The 16640-nt window shown below is 35.5% G+C and overlaps 1 protein-coding gene and 1 pseudogene across 4 annotated transcripts in view; one reads left to right on the plus strand and one right to left on the minus strand.

Moving 5' to 3' along the window:
- Positions 1-16640, plus strand: part of DPP10 (dipeptidyl peptidase like 10) — a 1197668-nt gene that overhangs the window by 862990 nt on the left and 318038 nt on the right. The gene's annotated exons all lie outside the window — the stretch shown is intronic.
- Positions 804-926, minus strand: LOC118614541 (annotated as a pseudogene).

Consider the following 16640-nt stretch of genomic DNA (forward strand, 5'->3'; position numbering starts at 1 on the left):
TTCACTCAGTATAATAACCTCTAGGTCCATCCGTGTCACTGCAAATGGTAAAATTTCATTTTTTGAATGGCCGAATGATATTCCATTGTATATATGAACCATAGCTTCTTTATCCGATCATCTGTTGATGGGCATTTAGTTTGCTTCCATATCTTGGCTATTGCATAGATTTTGATGAATTATTGTTTTGATTTCCTTTGGAGAAAAACACAGAAGTACAATTGCTGGGTCAAATGACATATCTATTTTTAATTTATTAAGAAACCTCGTGACTGTTTTCCATAGTGGTTGTATCAATTTGCAATACACCAACAATGAATGAGGGTTCCCTTTTCTCCACATCCTCGTCAACACTTGTTTTTCTTTGATTTATTGCTAATAGCAAGTGTCAGGTGGTATCTCATTGTGGTTTTAATTTACATTTTTCTGATTATAGATGACCTTGGGTATCTTTTCATGTGTCTATTGGCCATCTGTTTTTCCTCTTTGGAGAAGTATCTGTTCAGGTCTTTTGCCTATTTTTTAATTGGATTGTTTGTTTTTGTTGTTGTTGTTGTTGTTGTTGTTGAGTTATATGAGTCCTTTATATATTTTGGATATTAACCCCTTATCAAATGTATCATTTGTGAATATTTTCTCCCAATCAATTGGTTGTCTTTTTGTTTCGTTGATGATTTCCTTTGCTGTACAAGAACTTTTTAATTTGATGTAGTCCCATTTGTTTGTCTGTTATTTATTTATATATTTTTAGGCAAGGCAACCTTTGGTTCACCTCACACATTGCAACTTTTTTTTTTTTTTAATGCCTAAAACACCTGGTCTTCCTAGGTGGTCTCCCATCTAAGTACTAACCAGGCCTGACCCTGCCTGCTTAGCTTCTGAGATCAGATGAGATCGGGCTTGTTCAGGGTAGTATGGTCTTAGATGTGCTATTTGTTTATTTTTCTTTTTGTTTCCCTTGCCTAGAGAGATATATCTGAAAAGATATTACTGTTAATAATATCAGAGAGTTACTGCCTATGTTCTCTTCTAGAGTTTTATGGTTTGGGGTCTTATATTTAAGTCTTTAATCCATTTTGAGTCTATTCTTGTATGTGGTGTAAGGAGGTGATCCAGCTTCATTTTTTTGCTTGCATCTGTCCAATTTTCCAAACATCACTTATTGAAGAGACTATCTTTACCCCATTGTATATTCTTACCTCCTTTGTCATATATTAAGTGAGTATATAGGCAAGGATTTATTTCTGGGCTCTCTATTCTATTCCATTGATCTGTTTTTATGCCAGTACCATGCTGTTTTGATTGCCGTAGCCTTGTAGTATAGTTTGACATGAGGTACCGTGATACCTCCAACTTTGTTCTTTTTCAAGATTACTATGGCTATGGTTCCATATAAATTTTAGGATTATTTCTTCTATCTCTTTGACAAATATCACTGGTATTTTAATAGGGATTGCATTGAATCTATAGATTGCTTTGGATAGTAAGGCCATTTTAACGATGTCGATTCTTCCTACCAATAGTATATGCTTCCAGTTATTTGTATCTTCTTCAATTTCTTTTTTCAATGACTAATAATTTTCTGAGAACAAGTCTTTTACCTCCTTGGTTAATTTGATTCCCAGGTATTTTATAGTTTTAGATGCAATTATAAATGGAATTGTTTTCTTAATTTCTCTTTCTGAAAGTTTGTCATTGGTATATAAAAATGCCAGTGACTTCTGTATATTTATTTTGTAACCTGCTACTTTAAAGAATTCATTGGTCAGGTCTAACAGATCTTTGGTGAAATCTTTAGGGTTCTCTATGTATAGTATCATATCATTGGCAAATAGTGAGAGTTTTACTTCTTTTTTTTTCCAATTCGGATACATTTTATTTCCCTTTCTTGTCTTATCGATGTGACTAAGACTTCCAATACAATGTTGAAGAGGTGTGGTGAAATTGGGCATCCTTGTTTTGTTCCTGATCTTAAGGAAAATATTTTTGCCTTTCTTCATTGAGTATGATGTTATCTGTGGGTTTGTCATATATGGTCTTTATTATGTTGAGGTATGTTCCCCCTATTCCTACTTTGCTAAGAGTTTTTATCATAAATGGATACTGGATTTTATTGAGTGGTTTTTCTGCATCTATTAATATGATCATATGGTTTTTATCTTTCAATTTGTTAATGTGGTGTATCACAGTAATTGATTTGCAGATATCGTACCAACCTTGCATCCCAAGAATAAATCCAACTTGATCATGGTATATAATATTTTTAGTGTATTTCTGACTTCAGTTTGCTGATATTTTGCTGAGGATTTTTCCATCAATGTTCATAAGAGATATCAGCCTATAGTTTTCTTTTTTGTAATGTCTTTGTCTGGTTTTAGAATCAAGGTAATTGTAGCCTCATAAAAGGAGTTAGGGAGTCTTCACTCTTTTTGAATTTTTGGACTAGTTTGCGAGGAATAGGTGTTAATTCTTCTTTGAATGTTTGGTAAAATTCACCTTTGACTCCAAGTTGTCCATGACTTTTGTTTTTTGGGAGGTTTTTGACTATTGATTCTATTTCCTTGGTGGTAATCAGTCAGTTCAGATTTTCTGTTTCTTCTTGACTCAGTCTTGGAGATTGTATGTTTCTAGGAATGTGTCCATTTCTTCCAGATTGTCCAATTTGTTGGCATATAATTGCTCATACTATTTTCTTATGATCCTTTGTATTTCTGTGGAGTCTGTAGTTTTTCTCTTTTATTTCTGATTTTTTTTTTTTGAGTCTTCTTTCTTTTTTCCTTGATGAGTCTGGCTAAGGGTCTGTCAATTTTGTTTAATCTTTCAAAGAACCAGCTCTTGGTTTCATTAATTTTTGTATTGTTTTTCTAGACTCTATTTCATTTATTTCTACTCTGATCTTTATTATTTCCTTCCTTCTATTAACTTTGGGCTTTGTTTGCTGTTCTTTTTCTAGTTCTTTTAAGTGTAAGGTTAAATTGTTTATTTGAGCTTTTTCTTGTTTCTTGAGGTAGGCCTGTATTGCTATGAATTTCCCTCTTAGGACTGTTTTCGCTGTGTACCATAGATTTTGAGTCATTGTGTTTTCATTTTCATTTGTCTTTAGTTATTTTTTTCTTTCTTTCTTGATCTCATTAATAGCCCATTCATTGTTTAGTAGCATGTTATTTAGCCTCCATGTATTTGTATATTTTCCAGTTTTTTACTTGGAGTTGATTTGTAGTTTCATACCATTGTGATCAGAGAAGATGGTTGATATGATTTCAGTCTTAAATTTATTGAGAATTTTTGTGTGTCCTAACATATGGTCTATCCTGGAAAATGTTTCCTGTGCACTTGAGAAGAATGTATATTTTGCTGCTTTGGGGTAAAATGCTCTGAAAGCATCTATCAAATCCATCTGGTCTAGTGTGTCTTTTAGGCCCATTGTTTCATTGTTGATTCTTTGCCTGGAAGATTTATCCATTGGTGTCAATGGGGTGTCAATCTCCCCTTTATGTCAGTCAATATTTGCTTTATATGTGTAGGTATTTCTGTGTTGGGTATATGAATATATGAGGGTTATTTCTTCTTGCTGTATTGATCTCTTTAACATTATGTAATGTCTTTTATTGTCTCTTATTAAAGTCTTTTTTTTTAATCTGATATAAGTATTGCTACCTCGGCCTTTTCTACTGTGAGTGAAATTTGATCTGAAGTGGGTCTCTTGTGGACAGCATATGAATGGGTCTTGTTTTTTTTTATCCATTGGGCTACCCAATGCCTTTTGAGTGGACATTTTATCCTTTTACATTTAAAATGATTACTGATTGGTACATAATTACTGCCATTTTATTATTATTTGTATTTGTTATTTCTATTTTCTTTTTTATGCCCTCCTTTTTTTTTTTTTTTTTTTTTTTTTTTTAAACAGAAGTCCCTTTAACATTTCTTGTAATACTGGCTTGTTGGTGAAGAATTCCTTAAGCTCTTCCCTGTCTGAGAAGTTTTTTTATCTCAACTTCTATTTTAATTGAAAGCCTTGCTGGGGAGAGTATTCGTGGCTGTAGATTTTTGTTTTTCATAACTTTAAATATTTCTTGCTAGTTCCTTCTGTCCTGCAAAGTCCATTGAAAAATCAGCAGAAATTCTTATGGAGGTACTTTTGTAAGTAACTAGCTGCTTTTCTCTTGTTCCTTTTAAGATTCTCTCTTTGACTTTGATCTTTGTTATTTTATTTATGATGTGTCTTGGTGTGAGTCTATTTGAATTCCTCTTGTTTGGGACTTGTTGTACTTCCTGAACTTGTATGTCTAATTCCTTTTCCAGGTTAGGGAAGTTTTCTGTTATTATTTCTTCAAATAGATTCTCAATCTCTTGCTCTCTCTCTTCTCCTTCAGGTACTCCTATGATTTGGATATTGTTATATTTCATGTTGTTCCAGAAATCTTTTAAACTCTCTTAATTTTAAAATTCTTTTTTCTTTTTGTTGTTCTGATTGGGTGTATTCTGCTACCTGGTGTTCCAGTTTGCTGATTCAATCTTCTACTTCATCTAATCTACTTTTGAATCCTTCTAGTGTATTCTTCATTTCAGTCTGGTTCTTTTTTATTGTTTCTATGCCTTTTTTTTTATCTCTCTGAGGTTCTCATTGTTTTCATCCATTCACCCTCTAAATTTGTTAAACATCATTATAACCATTATTTTAAACTCTGTCTCTGGTAGGTTGCTTGCCTCCATTCCATTTAGCTTATTTTCTGGAGTTTTCTCCTATTGTTTCATTTGTGGCATGTTTCTTTGTTTCCTCATTTTATTAGCCTTTCTGTGTTCATTTCTATGTGTCATAAATATTTGTTTTCTCTCTTAACCTTGGCCAGATGGCCTAATGTGGAAAGTGTCCTGTGTGACCCACTGATCCCACATGATTTTTGTGTGGGTTGTGTGTGATCTTCTCTTGTTGCCAAGTTTTTATTGTTGTTAGTACATCAGTGGTTGGAATTAACACTTAGGCTGACTAATTGTGGTAATTGGCTGCACCCACAGGATAAATGTTGCTGTGTGGGGGCTGACCTCGCTGAGTGGGATTTATCCTAACAGGCTTGTGTATTTGTAACCACCCTTAGTGTGTACCACAGTTAGGGCTAGTCAGGAGTTACTCTGTTGTGGTCTGGTGCCAGCTTCTGGATGCATTGGTTTGTGGCCTCTTGGGAGGGTCTTCCTATAGGCTTAAGTCAGCCACTGCTTTTGATTGGTCAGGGCTACCTGGTGAGAACTACAAAGCTATCCACAGATGTTACCTGTGTTGGATTTATAGGTAAGTGGAAGAGACAATGCTGTAGGCATAGATCTGGTTATTCCCTGTCCCTGACCTAGGGCAGTTTAGTAGAGGGACCAGTGCTCCTCTAGGTCTGAAACTGCCTGTCAGTTGCCTATAAGTATCTGAAACTAGAAAAGCCTCTGGGTTATATTTGTGTTGTGTGGTGCAAGGACGCCGGGAGTCTCCTGGGTCTATCGAGTAAATTTCCCCCTGCCACTGCAGTGTCAGTTTACATGTCAGCACTGTCTCTGTGGCTCCCTATACAAGTTTTCAATTTTACCAAGGTTAGCTGCTGCCCACCTTAGGCCTGAGTGCACCACCCCAGGGCAGGGGCAGCTGCCTGTCAATGTGGGTCAGGCACTCTTTGTTTTGGATGGGGCTGTCAAACCAATAAAGACCCCTCTGATCCCCTCAAGAGATATTACAGCTTGTACAGGCAGCAGTGGTCCACAACTGTTTTCCCCAAAATGCACTCACTGTGCTAGCCAAGGTTTGTTGCCTGTGCAGACTGCACAACCCCAGGGCCAAGCAAAAAGCACAAGAGGCTGCCTGTCAATTGGCTGCAGGCACTTTGTGGCTTGGGTGAAGCAAGATCTCAGTGAGAAAAGGTCCGTCCAGCCAATATAGCCTCATTTTTGCTGCAACTTCTGTGCCCAGGCATTCTCACTGTAGACACAGATCACAGTGTGACCAGCTGCAGTCTGGGGCAGTCTCATAGACCCCAGTGCTCCCTAGACACAATATTGCAATTCTTGCATGTTGTGGAAGTTTGCCTGCAACTGATACCATGCAGTGCTTGCCTATGTGGATTGGGACCCAAGGGGCAGGGGCAGGACAGTGTTCACTTTCAATGGGGCGCCTGGGGCAATTTGTGCGTGGAGTGATGGAGTGGGGTCTCAGGGAGACAATGGCAATCAGGTCTATATAGACTCAGTCTTGCTACAATTTAGGTACCTGTTTGGCATTCCTGCTGAAGTCCCAGATCAAAGCAAGACTATCTGCTGTCTAAGACCTGCCCACCAATCCCAGTTATCTGCCCAAATTCCTGTTGGCAGCAGAGATCTACCTGAAACCACCTCAGAATGAGCACTCACAGTGCTAGCCCCCTGATGCAAAAGCTTGAATCTGAATCAGCTCAGGGCGTGGCAGCCATCCAGCAACAAAAGCCCTAGACAATATGCAGGTTGGGTAGGGAGGGCTTATCTCCTCAGGCCAGCAGCTTTCTAATGGCCTTGTGTAAGGGGTCTGCACAGTGGAGCTGGTGCTATCTATAGATTGCCTGGTAGGATGGCTAGACTAAGGCACAATGGTGGCTGCCCTTTCAGCCCCTCCTTCTGGCTTCAGGTAATGTAGACTCTCTTGGTATGAATTCCATGCAAGCCTCTGACCCACTGCTGTTGTCCCAGGTGTCTGCAGCTCAAAAGTCCTTCAAAGGAGCATTTAGGGTTTTAATTTCCTGTCTCATCCAGACGGCTGGAATCCTCTGTTTTTCACAGAGTTATTGGAATCTCCTCTCTCTGGGCTGGAAGCCTGAGCTGCGGAACCCCCAAATGAGGCCAGGAACTCCCTCTCCTTCAGGAGAGACTCTGTGGCCTTGATCTCTCTCTCTCTAGGTGATCCTCTACCATTTGGGGGTGCAGGTCCAAATTAATTGGCAACTTTGCCCCTCCTACCAGCTTCAATGTGGCTCCTTTATGTTATGAGATACAGATGTTATAATCAGCTAGACATCAGGTGATTTTCCATATTGATTATTTTATAATTTGGTTGTAATTTCAGTGCAGACCTGGGAGGAGGTGAACCCTGCTTTCACTTAGTCCTCTATCTTCCCAGTCTCCTGCAATTTTTAAGAGAGCTTTCTGAATACACAAACCAGGCAGGAAAAATATATATAGTTCTTGTTCTATATATATATAACCTAGAAATACAATTGACAAAATAAGTTCAAAAAGTTCAAAATTTGTGCCTGAAAACTAAAAGCTGTTGCTAGGACGATTTAAAATTTGACACAATTCTTATTAAAATTCCAGTAAGCTTTTTTTGGAAGCACAAATTGATGAGCTCCTAAAATTTAAATAAAAATTCTAAAATAGCCAGGAGGATTTTGAAAATAAAAAAAGAATTGGAGGACTTGCCCCACCTGATTTTAAAACTCGATAAAACTATAGTAATTAAGAGAGTATAGTACTATCATAACAATAGATGTAAATCAGTAGAATAGAATTTTAAGTCAAGGAATAAGGCTTTAAATTTATGGTCAACTGATTTACAAAACCAAGGTGGCAAGGTAATTCAATGAGAGAAAAGACAGTATTTTCAAGAAATGGTGATAGAACAAATTGGATATCCACTTGCAAAAAAAAAAAAAATGTGAAATTGGATGTTTATCTCAAATAATAAAAAAAAAATTGAATCGAAGCTGCCATCCTTGAGAATAGATTATAGATTATATATAAGACATAAATGTTAGAGCTAACACATCTAAACTTTTAGAGAAAGGCTTCCAAGAGAATCTTTGTTACCTTGGTTTAGATGAAGGGTCCAAATGTGACAACAAAAGCATGATTCATAAAAGTAAAAATTGATTAACTTGACCGAACACTGCAAAGAGAATGAAAAGACAAACCATAGACAGAGAGAAAATATTTCAAAGCTTATATCTTATAAGGACTGTATCTAGAATATATTTGAAAACTCAAAATTAAATATTAGGAAAAAAACCAATACAATTTAAGAAAGGGACAAGATCATAACAGATGTTTCACCCAGAGAACACATAAGAATGGATAATAAGAGATGAAAAAGTGCTCAGCATTATGAATCCTTAGGGAAATACAAATTAAAACCACAATGAAATACTACTACATACCTATGAGTGGCTTTAATCAAAAAGACATTACTAAGTGTTCACAGTGATGAGGAGAGGCTGGAGCCCTCATTCATTGCTGGTAGGGAAATAAAATAGAGCAACACTTAGGGAGACAATTTGACAGTTACTTTAAAAAATGAAATATATCAGATGACCTAGTAATTCACAGTTTAGGTATATGTCCAAGCACAGTGAAACATATATTTATGCAAAAACTGGCACAGGAATGTTCATAAGACCATTCTTTTTATAGCTGAGCACTGGAAACAATCCAAAAGTTTAACAACTGGTGAATGAATTAAAAAAAAAATACTTATATCTCTGCGGTAGAATACTAATCAACAAAAAAACATGCTACAAAATAGAGGGAACTGAAATATTATTGCATGATTCATTCATATGATATGTCCAGAAAAGACAAATTTATAGATAAAAAGTGAAGATTTTCTGATGCAGGAGATTACAGCAAACCAGCAAGAGAATTTTGTGGGGGAGATGGAAGTGATCTAAAACCGGATTATGATGATGATCTATAAATTCATTACGGATCTTTGAATTTTACACTTTCACTGGATAAATATTAAGAATATACAGAGAGAGAGAGCAAGAGAGGGGTGGAGAGAAAGTTACCTTTAAAGAGCCATCAGAGCCATGTCCAGATAAGATCTCAGCCTCTTAATTGGAGGAAAGTTTTAGGAACATGATTATTTCACTTGTGATGGGAACAGGGGAATTTTAAAGAATAGATAAAATATTTTAAGGATAATTCATAATTGTTTGTGTATTAAATTCATAGAAAAATTTAGAAAAAATATTTTGCTTGAAACAATGGATCTAGGCTGTCTTTTTGGACTGAACAACAACAAAAAAAAGAGAAATCAATATGTAGAAAGAGTCATCAAATTGAGTAAAATATATAACCACTTTCTACAGTCCTATGCCAACTATTAAAAGGAAGAAAAGTGAAGAGGAAAATATGATAGGGCAAGATATTTTATACAACTAATTACAGGCATACCTCAAAGATACTGCTATTTTGGTTCCAAATCACTGTAATATAGCAAATATTCCAATATAAAAGTTATATTTATACTATACTATAGTCCGTTAAGTGTGCAATAGCATTATATCTAAAAAAGCACAGTATGTATACATTTCTTAATCAAAAAATGCTTTATTACTAAAAATTTCTAACCATCATTTGAATCTTTAGGGAGTCATAACTATTTTGTTGGCAGAGGGTCTTGCCTCTAAATCGATGGCTGCTGACAGATCAGGGTGATGGTGCTCTTACTTCCTCCACTGAAGCCTTGAACCCATCAAAGTCTTTCATGAGGGTTGGAATCAACTTCTTCCAAACTCTTGTTAATATTCACATTTTGACCGCTTTCCATGAATCACAAATGTTCTTAGTGGCATCTCCAATGGCAAATCCTTTCCAGAAGATTTTCTATTTACTTTGCCTGGATCCACCAGTAGATTCATTATCTATGGCAGTTATAACTTACAAAATGGATTTCTTAAATGATAAGACTTGAAAGTTGAAATTACTCCTTGATCCATGAGCTACCGAATGGACGTGATGTTAGCAGGCATGAAAACATTAATCTCATTGTACAACTCTAGCAGAGTTCTTGGGTGACCAGGTACATTGTCAATGAGCAATGATAGTTTGAAAAGACTCTCTCTCTTTTTTTTTTTTTTCTGAGCAATAAATCTCAACAGTGAGCTTAAAATATTTAGTGAACCATGTTGTAAACAGACTGCTGTCATCCAGACTTTATTGTTCCACTTATAGGGCACAGGGTGAGTAGATTGAGCATAATTCTTAAGGCTCCTAGGATTTTCAAAATGGCCAATGAGTATTGGCTTCAACTTAATCACTAGCTTTATTAGCCCCTAACAAGAGAGTTAGCTTGTCCTTTGAAGCCAGGCATTGACTTTTCTTTTTTAGCTATGAAAGTCTTAGATAGCATCTTCTTCCAATATAAGTTATTTCGGCTACATTGAGGATCTCATTTAGTGTTGCCACCTTCTTTAGATCTTAGCTAGATCTTCTGGATAACTTTCTGTAGATTCAACATCAATATTTACTGCTTCATCTGGCATTTATATATTCTAGAGATGGCCTCTTTCCTTAAATCTCATGAACCAAACTCTTCCAGGTTCAAACTTTTCTTCTGAAGCTTCGTCACTTCTTTCAGCCTTCATAGAATTGAATAAAGTTATGTAGGCCCTTGCTCTGGATTAGGTTTTGACTTAAGGGAATACTGTGGCTGGTTCAATCTTTTATTGATATGAAATCACTAAAATTGTTTTCCGTATTAGCAATAAGGCTATTTCCTTTTCTTATCACTTTTGTTATTAACCTAAAAATAAAAGGTAACAAGTATTTATTTCAGATAAAAAAAAATAGGTGTTCAGGAAGCACTGACTCTGACAGTCACCCAAATGAAATTCTGATTAGGGAACAAAGGCAAAAGCTTTTTATGAGAAGGGAGGGGAACAATCACATCAATAGAAGGTAGGCGTTTCTCTTGGTGTAGACAAACTAACATAGTGACGCTAATTCTAAATAATTTCTAAAATTTTCAGTCTAGTAATCATTAGTCGTGTACTCATAATATCCGCTTTCTTTTCATCTTTCCAAACAGTTATTTGGGACACAACAATGCTTTAGGTCTACCCAAAGGTTATTTTGCCCTGTTTTAATGTTCCAAGGTTTTGAGTATAAGGTGTGCAAAGGCAGTTTCTCTAGGATGGAAGCTTCAACTCAATTTTAAAGTGGCTCCATTAATATTAATTTTTACAGTGTGTCCATTGGAGTAGCACTTTTAATTTTCTTCAAGAACTTTCCCCTTGCATTCACAACTTAGCTAATTGTTTGGTACAAGAGGCTTAGATTTACACCTATCTCAGCTTTTGATTAGCCTTACTCACTAAGCTTAATTATTTCTAGCTTTTGATTTAAAGTGAGAGACATGTGGCTCTTCTTTTCACCTGAACACTTAGGGATCGTTGCAGGTTTGTTATCTGGTCTAATTACAATATTGATGTGTCTCAGTGAATATGGAGGCCTGAGAAGGAGAGATGGGAGAATGGCTGGTCAGTGGAGCAGTTAGAACACACACAACATTTATCAATTAAACTTTCCATCTTATATTTTACAGTTCATGTCACCCAAAACAATTATAATAGTAATATCAAATATTACCGATCACAGATCACTGTAACAAAAAAATAAATAAATGATAATAATAGTTTGAAATTTTGTGGGGATTATTAAAATGTGACACAGAGACATGAAGAGAGCAAATGCTGTTTGAAAAATAGCTCCCATAGACTTGCTAGATGCAGATTTGCCACAAACCTTTAATTTGTAAAATCTGCAGTATCTGTGAAGCACAATCAAGCAAAGCACAAAAAAATGACTTATGGATATATTTTTATCTGCTACATTTTGGATTCAGTAGAAAATATTTGATCAATATTTTGTGTATGCATTGCAATATGTGTGTATATATATGTATAATGAGAATATTCAACAATTTAATTTTAAACTATTATGAAAAATATATCGATATTTACTATCTTATATTAATCAAAAAATAGTCTAATATTTATTTTTGAAAACAGCTTACCTAATATATTTGAAATAGATTATGAGTTAATCAATCGGTATCTAATGCTACTTACCTTTCTCTCTAGTTAAATCAGAAATTTTTATAAATTTGGTGATTACTAGGACAAAATAATGCATTTCAGCTTAATTATTAATTGGGACTCCTCATTAAGGAGTCCGTATTTCTTCTGATTTTTAGTATTGCCTTAGATTTCTTCACAGCACTTATTTTCTCCAGCACTAATCTACATTTCTATCTTGATAATGTTGCTAAAAATTGAACTTGTCTCCCATTAATCTCAACATTTAAAATTTAAAATTATGTAGGTAAATGTCATTTTGTGGTCTCAGCATTATGCTTTATTTAGGCTTATTTTTTTTTGCCTTGGAGAGTGGAATCTGAGAGGTTTTCAAAGAGACAAACTATGTTCAAACTGTGTTGGTTGAACATCCATGACTTTGGTGTGTATGTTCATGTGCATGTGCATGTGCATGTGTGCATATGTGAATGCGTGTAATCAAGCTCTCTAATGATTAACTTATATACCAGTTTTGAGCATTGCTAGAATATTGAGACTTTGGAATTATCAAGTTTATCAAAATAATTATCAAGTATATCAAACCATGATATAGAGGACCAATTAAAAGAAAATAATAACTTTCTAAAATGAAAGGCGATAAAGATGCATTTATGCTATGCATATTTTGTATAAAAATTGAACTTGTCTTCCATTAATCTCAACATTTAAAATTTAAAATTATGTAGGTAAACGTCATTTTGTGGTCTCAGCAGTATGCCTTGTGTGCCTATTTTTATTGAGTATATAGCATGAACACCCTAATAAAGGGTGAAAAATATGCATGCTAAAAGTGAATGCTTGGTTTATATTTTGCTAGGTTTTCCTCTAATAACAAGTAATATTAACCTAATTAAAACATAATATTTTCCTTTATGCCTACATTTTAAACAGAGACAGATTAAGAGACAATCTGAGTGAACTGAGTGTGCTAAGGTAGAGGCTGATATTTGATAATTCCCACAGCAAACAGCCTTTTATGTCAAGAGGATAAAAAAGTGAATAAAACTAGTATGTTCTTATATATTGTCATCTCAAAACCCCCAAATACTCTTAAACATGGTAAATATATATATATGTGTAATATATATATATATGTGTGTGTATTATATATATACATATATATATAATATACATATACACATACACACACACACTTTTTTTTTCTTTTCCAGTAAAGCTCAAAATCTAGTGACTAAAAGGAATCTTTTGTGGAGTAGTTGAGATGTTCTATATCTTGAATGTGATAATAGTTACATGCCTGTTTATATTTGTCAAAATATATTGATACTGTTAACATGGGCAAATTTTATTATATATAAATTATGCCTAAAAAAGCTGATTTTAAAATAGTGGCTTATCTTTCTCTGATAGTATGTGTATTATTTGCTTCAAATAGAAGTATTATTATAAAGAATATTGTCAATGTTGATTTATACACTAAGAGATTATGTCCCCTTTGTTCTGAAGCTCTGATTATGGAGTAGTTTTTGATTATGGAGTGAATTTCACTCTCTTTCCCTCCCTTCTTCCTGTTCTCCTTCCCTCTCTCTTCCTCTGTTCAATGACATACACAATTGTTATTCTTCAATGCCATTTCACATAAATCTCTATGACCCACAGGTACTTTGAAATTTCTTTTATTCAATAAACCTTTTATTCAGTTATACCTTTTGGAAATTGAATAGTATTTTGAGAATTCATCTCCTTGCTTTACCCTACTGGTTTTCTACTAAAGAATTCCAATTTTAACTATCAACAGGCACCTCAAACTCAACATGTTCATACTTGAACTCACTGTTGTTTCTCACGAACTGTGCCGTTTTCCAGACTATGATGAATGATATTATCACCTGCCAATCATGTGGAATTTCTTCATGACTCCCTTTTCCTGACCCGTTACATCTAAGTGACATCCAATTTCAATCAATTCTACCTCCTTCTGACTTCTTGAAGTCGTTCCTTATATTTATCCTCTGTCTTTCACCTAAATTCAGTCTCTACTCATCTTTCCCCTAGCTTACTTCTTCTTCTACATGTTCTCTTTAGTCTTGGCTTTCTCTAATTCATTCACTTATGGCAGCATGATCATTATAATATCAAATTGGTTAGATCGGTTCCTAGCTTAGTCTTCTTTCACTGACTTCTTATTGCCTTCTAGGTTAGAAGCCAAAACTTTTAGTATGACACATGAGGTTTATCATGGTCTGGAGTCTGTCTGTCTCTTCCATAATTATAGATCCCAATCATGTTTAATAGTTTGGTTCCTGTTATTGATTGAATGTTTTTGTTCTTCCAAAACTAATATATTGAAATCCTAAACCCCCCCAATGTAATGGTATTAGGAAGTGGGGCCTTGCAGAGATAATTGAGTCGTGAGGGTGCATCCCTCATGAATGGGATTAATACCCTTATAAAAGGAACCTGGAGAGTGTTCTCTCTCTCTCTCTCTCTCTCTCTCTCTCTCTCTCTCTCTCTCTCTCTCTCTCTCTCTCTCCCCACACACACACACGCCTCTCTCCCCCCTCCTCTCCCTCTCTCTCAATCTCTCTCTCTATGCTTTTTGCCATGTGAAGATAAAATGAGAAAACAGCCATCTGCAAGCCATGAAGTGAACTCTTATCAGACACTAATTCTGATGATGCCTTGATCTTTTATAGTAGTTTGAACTAAGACAATTCCTAAACCATGATACATAAACTTCTTTGCATTTTTGTTTGACCTGTTTCCTCTACTTTGAATGGCCTTACCTAAATAGGTCAAATAGCCACTCAGTTTTGCCCACATTTGTAAATTATTCATATTCATTTGAGAGAGTACTAAACACTCATTTTTTTCTGCTACCATGGCATTCTGTTTCTGTATTTACCTTATAAGTTCTTTGAGGTCAACATCCATGACTGAATCATCTCAGAGGTTCCTGCACCTAGCCTGGAATCTGACACATGGTGAACACCAAACCTTGGCAAGGTACTGATAGCTATTCATATTTTATGTGATTCATTTAGGCTGAAAGAATTATGATGCTTTAAAGGTTTGATCCAAGGCTTATAAGATCAATAAAACCCAAAAGAGGTACTTGAAGAATTGGTTTTGAGGTTTTTAGAATGGTAGGAACTTGGGTAAGGGCTTATAATACTGTCATCACTCATCTGTTTAAACATAGAAGAATGATGCATAAACAAATATTTCTCCATGAGTACTGATGTCAGAATATTGCTAATACTTCACCTTAAATATACAGGTAAAATATAACTTATTTTTTCTTTAACTGATTCAGTCTTCCTTATGAGCCACTACCTTCTGGGCAGTGGGAAAACATAACTTTATTTTGGTCCATTTATGTTTAATCTATCATATTGACCTATACTGCACTGGATTTGTCTGTCCTTTTATGAAATGCTGACTCCCTTTGTTAAAAATGCTCAATCTCTCAGACCTCTCTCCTGGCTTTCACCATAAAGTGGCTTCTGGGGAAGAAATGTTTTCCAATCTCAAGGTGCTGAGATAAGATCTATACATTGTAATGCCCTCTAGCATTTCTGGACTCAACTGTTTTTGTACCATATCCCTGTGAATGCTGCTTTCTTTGTTGATCTTAATGGCTGAGTGCCTAAACTAGTGGAGCCCAGACTGACATTTTCTATCTGCTTTGAGTGGAGACTGGTGGTACTCTCTTGTCTATTCAGTCTTTCCTTGGCTTATTATGGCTCTATAGACATTCTGAATTATGGCTTCAGCCTCCATCAGGTCTTCACTGTTCAACCTCCAGGACACCTTGCCTATCTGATTCTACTCATCATTCATCCCAAATGATTAAAATGACACAGTGTGCCTCCCCACATTAGCAAGAGTAATATTATGAGAACAGGACCAATCATAATAATTTGGAACCAGAGCAAAAATATAAATGGAGATACCTTTTCACATTAAATATTTAAGTCATTAACCAAGCTGATGTGCTGTTAAATAAAATACATCCCATTGTTTTATCTTGACAAAAATACATTCCAGAAAGTCAAGTTTGAATTGAGAATTATCTGACTCCTTGGATTCTGTACCAAAATTCAGTAGCACAGGCAAACTAGCACCTGGCATCTGGCCCTGCATCCAACTCCCTTTTCTTAGTGCCTTGAGGAGCCTCGAACAAACATGTGGATACCCCAGCCAGCATGTTGAAGATTTTGACATCTCCCCACAAACATTTATCCCCTGCTATGCATTAGGCCTATAAATGTCAGTACAAGTGGTTCAATCTATTCTAAGGAGGAAAGGCCCAAGAAATGAACTCTTGCAGGCTCTGGAACAGGACTTGGGTAGGAATTTCTATAGTCCTGGGAAGCTGTGGGTCCTGTATGGGTATAGTACCAATAGATAACTATAGCATCCTCTATGCCTCATGGAATCCTTACTCCATGAGTAGCAGTGCAGCTAGAGGAGGGATAGAGAATCCTGTAAAATGCAAAGACCAAAATGTCCTTCATCTAAGAGCAGTATTTGATTAGTATGCAGGTGTTTTTTTCATAATCTCAAGTGGAAAAGCTATGTTCTCTTGTCACCACTGCCTTTATTTAACACACTGTGGTCTTCTCAATAACCATTTAATACTCTAGTCCCCCTTTTGAATTCTTAAAAAGGACAAATCACCAATACAATTCTCCTGAGAAAAATAAATTTTTGAGGATAAGAGCTTCAAGAAAATAATAATATAAAGGCAAAATTAATAGGTATTGCTTAATATTTGCAGTACATCTTCCTAATTGTCTATAAATACTGTTC

The sequence above is a fragment of the Rousettus aegyptiacus genome, unplaced genomic scaffold (genome assembly GCF_014176215.1).
Source record: "Rousettus aegyptiacus isolate mRouAeg1 unplaced genomic scaffold, mRouAeg1.p scaffold_m13_p_2, whole genome shotgun sequence".
Classification (NCBI taxonomy): Eukaryota; Metazoa; Chordata; class Mammalia; order Chiroptera; family Pteropodidae; genus Rousettus; species Rousettus aegyptiacus.